The sequence below is a fragment of the Pieris napi genome, chromosome 9 (assembly GCF_905475465.1).
Source record: "Pieris napi chromosome 9, ilPieNapi1.2, whole genome shotgun sequence".
NCBI classification, from domain to species: Eukaryota; Metazoa; Arthropoda; class Insecta; order Lepidoptera; family Pieridae; genus Pieris; species Pieris napi.
Window position 1 is genome coordinate 5,193,048 of NC_062242.1, and position 6,032 is coordinate 5,199,079.

Below are 6,032 nucleotides of genomic sequence, written 5' to 3' on the forward strand. Positions count from 1 at the left end.
TCAACAGAAAAGCGGGATCACCAAACGAAATGTTACATAAAATGAAGCCATCTGGTGGCGAAACGGAGTTCGCCGAGTTTGCTAGTTAGATAATAAAATATTCAATTTAAGTATGTATAACCTACGTACAACCTGCAAAAATAAAAATCTTTATGTTTACCTAGGTTGCGTTTTGCCCTACTGAAAGAAACAACAGAAAAAGATGATTGTCAGAGAAATTAAGCTAATAGGTAAGACTATAAGCTTTCTGTTATTTCGTAAGTACAACCCTTTATAATTTCAACGACAACGTTAATGCGGCACGTTATTATTTATTTGATTGTTTTTCTGTCTGTAGTACGAACTACTACGTACTTCGAACATGAGACACCGTAAGTAGTAAAATTTTAACTTGTCTGACCAATACTAAATTCGACAAAGTGAAATAATATTTATTTGTTTCGTAATCCTACAGCTAGCATGAATTATATATAACAAAAAACAATTGTAATAAAAATATAGCCAATGATGAAATACATAATAAATACAAAAAGATAACATTTAAAAAAGAAAAAAAAATCAATAAAAAATAATCAAATCATTTAACTAAGTAACACCAAATCCGGCTATCTTGTTTGATGGTGTGAAAGTGTGGGTATGCACGTGAGGTACCCTCACATTGCACAATTGACTAAATTTTAATTTATTCACAATCAAGTGTGTATACTAATTAAATAAAACATAGATTATTTATATACATTAACTGTTACCATGCACCAGGTTAAACATGCATACCTTACCTTCAAATTGAATTTTCAATTTCATTAATTCCAAAAAAATATTAATGAAATTAAAAGCGATTCAGGTCGTGTTGCATTATATTTCTTGCATAAATTTTGATCATAATTGTTTAAGAAAAATAATAATTTTTAATTATATTGAAAACAATGCTTTGAGGAAATATAAATTCCTCAAAATTACCCAATTAACAAAATATATCGAAACAGATAATAAAATAATTAAGTATGACGTGATGTTCTTTTACATAATATATGTATTTACGCACATAATCATGTTAATAATTGATTAGGATCTCCATTCATAATATTTTCTCACTGAAAAAATGTTAAGGCCTTGAGAGTTCGAGGGAAATTAGCGAGGAACAAATAGTTATTGTTTGAGTTGACCCTAAGTGGAAGAAACACTCCATGTGAAGATAATCCTTGAAGCTGACCGCATCCGTTACTTAGTCAAATACTATTGAGTTTTATTTTAGTTTTATTGCAACCCCGCGTTCTAATCCCAGCTCAGATCTTATATCGGCTCGGAAAACATAATTTATTCCTCAGGGACTTATTCATTAACTCTAACATCTAGCTCATAACCCAGAGGTCCTAAACTCGATTCCTGGCAAAAAATCAAGTACACAAAAAATCTAGTCTGTGACCTCTGTAGTCTAGTAGTGTCTGTGGCCCCTTAAATATTCATTATTATTACTATGTTAAAACATTTAAGAACAATTTTAATGACGTACATCAATCATGACGTAAAAACGTTTACTAAGAGTTTAAGGCGGAAACATACTACCAAAACGCGACGCTACACCACGCCATCCGACGCATGTCAGTACTTATCAATAGCATATATTTAATATGGTCAGATGCACATAGACAACACGCCATGTGATCACACGCGGTAACATCCAATCGATTTGGATCGGCGTGTTGTGGATGTTGTGATGATTACGTCATGCGTCAGTCTTTCGAGTTTTTGACACGAATGTCAATTTATATACTTAGATATTTTTGGATTTAATTGGCGAAATGAACGACGAACAATTAATTGAGTTGGTGAAACAATATTCTGTTTTATATGACATGAGATTACCTCAATACAAGGACAAAAACAGGGAGTTAGGATGTTGTTAGTTTAATACAAATAACCTGCTAATCAATTCAGTTTATTAGAAAAATACAGGGTGGGCCAGAAAGATTTGCGAATTTGAACAAAAATATAATAAAAAAACTAAATACAATACACATACAATTTTTTATTTCAATTAAAATCTGGGAAATTTATTTCTTAAAAATAAAATCATCCAGATGAACCTCAAATTGGTAAAAACTTGCTGGCACATTGCGCGGGGAATAAATCAGCTAAATGACTTCTGAATTTGCAAGCGTGTCGTGGTGTCGCGTGTTGGTAATGTGCACGATGGACATCGGGTGTCGACACGACACGTCGCGTCGCGTTTTAGTAGTATGTTTCCGCCTTAAGTTTTTGCACACATATTATCTGTTTTTTTTAATGAATCCGCTTTTTATTGACTACAGTCAAAAGGAAGAAGCTGGTACTGGGGAGCTACCGCCAAGATGCGAACAGTACTCCACGTGGGGCCGAATTTGAGCTTTATTCAGTTTCAAGAAATGGACCGGAGTGAAGTACCATCTCGCCTTGCTGAGCACACCAAGCTTTTTGAAGGCTAATTTAGCCTCTCCTTCCAAAAGACTGCGCAACTAAACGTCGTTTCATATGTCAACGCCCAGTATTCGAATACTGCTGTGAATTTGTCTGATAACGCGCAAACTTGTGTCTAAATAAATTTTGGATAAATTTTGACTTTGATTTAGTCTACCCATTTTGAGACTCCACGCAGCAGAGTTTCGATTTCATACACCTGTTTCTTCCAGTACTGCCCGAGAAATACCTTCACGGCCAATACGTTCCGTGCCTTTACAGTTGTATTACTCTTTAGTATTTATTATAGTACCTACACTGCCAGTGTCAACCGCATAGCAATGAACGGATGCTAAGTTGCAACATAGCATTTATATGCAGAAGAAAGAAAGCCGAGGATAGAACACAGTCTTCTGGGCATGTTCCAATTTCAAACTCGCGAACGCCCCAGCGTTGAAATTGGAACATGCTCCATCAAAGACGATCTCGGTGCACCTTTCGGCCATGTTGCTCCACCAAGAGATCCAGTTGCATAATTTCTCGGGGAACCCATAGGCTCGCATTCAAAGAAGCGGTTTATACTTATCCGGAGGCATTCGCTTTATCCAATTCAACTGCTAGCTCCACGCTAAAGCCGTATTAACAATGTATGCTATGTATACAAGATGGTGGAGCTGGCCGTTGAAGCAGAAGGAGGTTGTAGCTATTGGACGATAGTTGGACGGATCAGAATCATCTCTCTCTCGAGATCGGGTGTATTGAAGCGGTCTTCCAGCACAACGGGAAATGGTCGGTAATTCACTACCTAAGTCAGTTCAGTCATCGTTGAATTGGACGCGAAGACACAGCCCAAAAGGTCGGCTATAAATATACTAACTATAAGTACTTTCTTATTGTTACAGAACATTTTGTTAACAATTATCACTCGAGTGCCATCTAGTGGCACTTTGTCAATGTAAAACCACACTCTGATCGCGCGGTATTTTTGAATGTAATATAAGACAGATAGCAGTAGGCTTAAGCAGTAAGGCTTAGTGAAGAAGATGACAGCTTCATTAAAATCAGAAGAAAGAATTAGACAGTAATTACATGCAACATTGCCACAGACTTGAGTGAAAATCAGTCTTTCATCTGAGACATTTCAGATACATGATATTATTACTCTGGAAGTGTACCATAGCAAATTATATTTAATGAAGATTTGCTTAATACAAGCAATCAGGCGTGTTTTTTTAACAAACAACAAATATTATGTATGTAAGAAAGAATCTACATCATTTTAGTTAAATAAATGAAAGACATAATTTTAGTACTAGAAATAAAGATAAAATAGCTCAACCATCTTTCAGATTAGCCAAAGTTCAAAATTCATTTATGAGGTGTGTGATGTGGGATGTGTGAAATGTTACAATAAAATACCTTGTGACATTTTAAAACTAAATGAACGAAAATTTAAATGTTTTATTAAAAGTACACTTTGTAAACAAGCATATTACAAATTAGAGGATTATATTCAAGATAAGAATGCTTGGAAACATGCTGGTCCTGCTCCATAGGACAATCATAGAGCCTGGACAAAATCAAATTGGTTGCTGATTTTTTGCTTTGACATATTTTTGTTATTTTTTTTTTTAATTTATAATGCTACAAATGTAATTATTTTATTGTATCTCACACACTGTTTTGTTGTGTTTTTTTAATATTTTTATTACTCTTTAATGTTAATATTCTACGGTTTCGATATTTGTAAATATGTGAGGAACATGTATACTAACTTTTTTAGTATAGTAGTTTATTCTAAGAGTACATTGTCTTCACATATAATTATTTAACAAATGTAACAAAATATTGTAAACCTATTTTAAAAGAGTAAGTATGGAGTTTCTTGCCCATTCTTCTCCACACGAAACTACCTTTTGGAAGGGGCAACTAGAATCTTCTTTGTATTTTTTTTTGACTTTCAAAAGTGCCATTTTAGATGGTCTAATTGAAATAAATTATTTGACTTTGACTTTGAATCAGTAAAATCTTTGAAGGCGGTTTCGACTGCCCCATCAGAGTTGAATTTTTTACTTTGCAAGTCCAATCCAAATAGCAGCTAGCTTTCCCTTCATGGTTTGCAGTTGCTGACAATAGACATCTGCCTTGATCGGCTGGCCAGATTTAGGATAGTTATAGTGAACGACCCCGGCACTAGTCCACCAAACACTAGTAACTTTTTCGAAGTAAATTATTGCTTTGAAAAACGCACTGTGTTTTCTTTTGCGACACCGCCCCATACACCTCATTAATACTTCGAACACACTTCTGCAGCACCGGTGCAGCGGTGGTACTCGTACTCGTAAATAACGCGATGAAATGAATCATGGTTTTCGAAAAAAGAATGCACGAGTAAATAGCTGTAAAAATTGAACTTGGAATTCCTAACCAAAGGGGAGATATTTAAGGTCAAAGTAGCCTGTACGACAAATCGCCAATTTCATATGTAAGGACATAACATTTCCCTACGCTCGACTCATTCGTTGTCGTTCAGTAATTAATAAATTCATTTTTACCAATCATTAAATAACCTTTGTTAAAACAAACGTTCATATTCCCAAGTTCACGTGATACAATTACTTAAAATGTATTGATTTCAGAGACTCATAATTATATTTATTTAAGACATATGTAATTTGTCAGTTATTAAAACAACTTACTCGTATATTTTCCTATACAAGGTAATACAAGGATTTTATTAGAGAAAAATAGAGCCATCCGATAATGAATTCCCGTGAATGAAATTCCTTTCAGCGAATTCATGACTTAAACCGTGGGCTAACAAGCCTCGCCTCTTTGCCGCCGAATGACGCATCGGTGGCGACACGTCTACAACACTATAATTTCGTTTGCATCACTACAATATCTTGAGACAATGAAAATAACAGCTTTGTAATTTAAAATGAACTCATATGTAGTTTTGGGGACGATTAGGTTATGACGATTTACCTTACAAATGATAAACAATCTTCTAATACAGAAGGAAATAAAACGTATTCCTTTCGATTTAAGATATTTAGTATGGAATTTAAGTTTTAGAGACTAGATTTTCCAATACAATATCGCTTATCTTTATAATATAAGCATATTATAAAATTCTATATATATTTTAATTGCGTCTCGAAAGATAATAAGAACAAGTCACAAGAGCCAATACAAAGTATGATGGGAAAATATTAGAGTAATAAATATTTACTTCATTTCTTTATTATTTCTGCTCTATTAATAGCATTTAATTCATGGTACTCTGGTAAATGGAAATGGCTAATGTTAGCAAAATTAGTCATTGAAAGATAATCAATGACTAATTTTGCCAACATTTGGTTTAAAAACAATTTTAAAGGATATTTCCATATATCGTAAAGAAATTTGTTAGATTAGACATAATAAGCATAATTTCTTAAGGTAAAATGTCTACCTTTCCCATTTAAAACCATTATTTTAAAAATAAAAATATTATTGAACTCCCTAATTGGCCCAGGAACAGAAAAATTATGTCATTATTCTGTTTCGTATAGCAGTGATAAGTGTTGTTTGGATCAGACCCAGGACTCTTT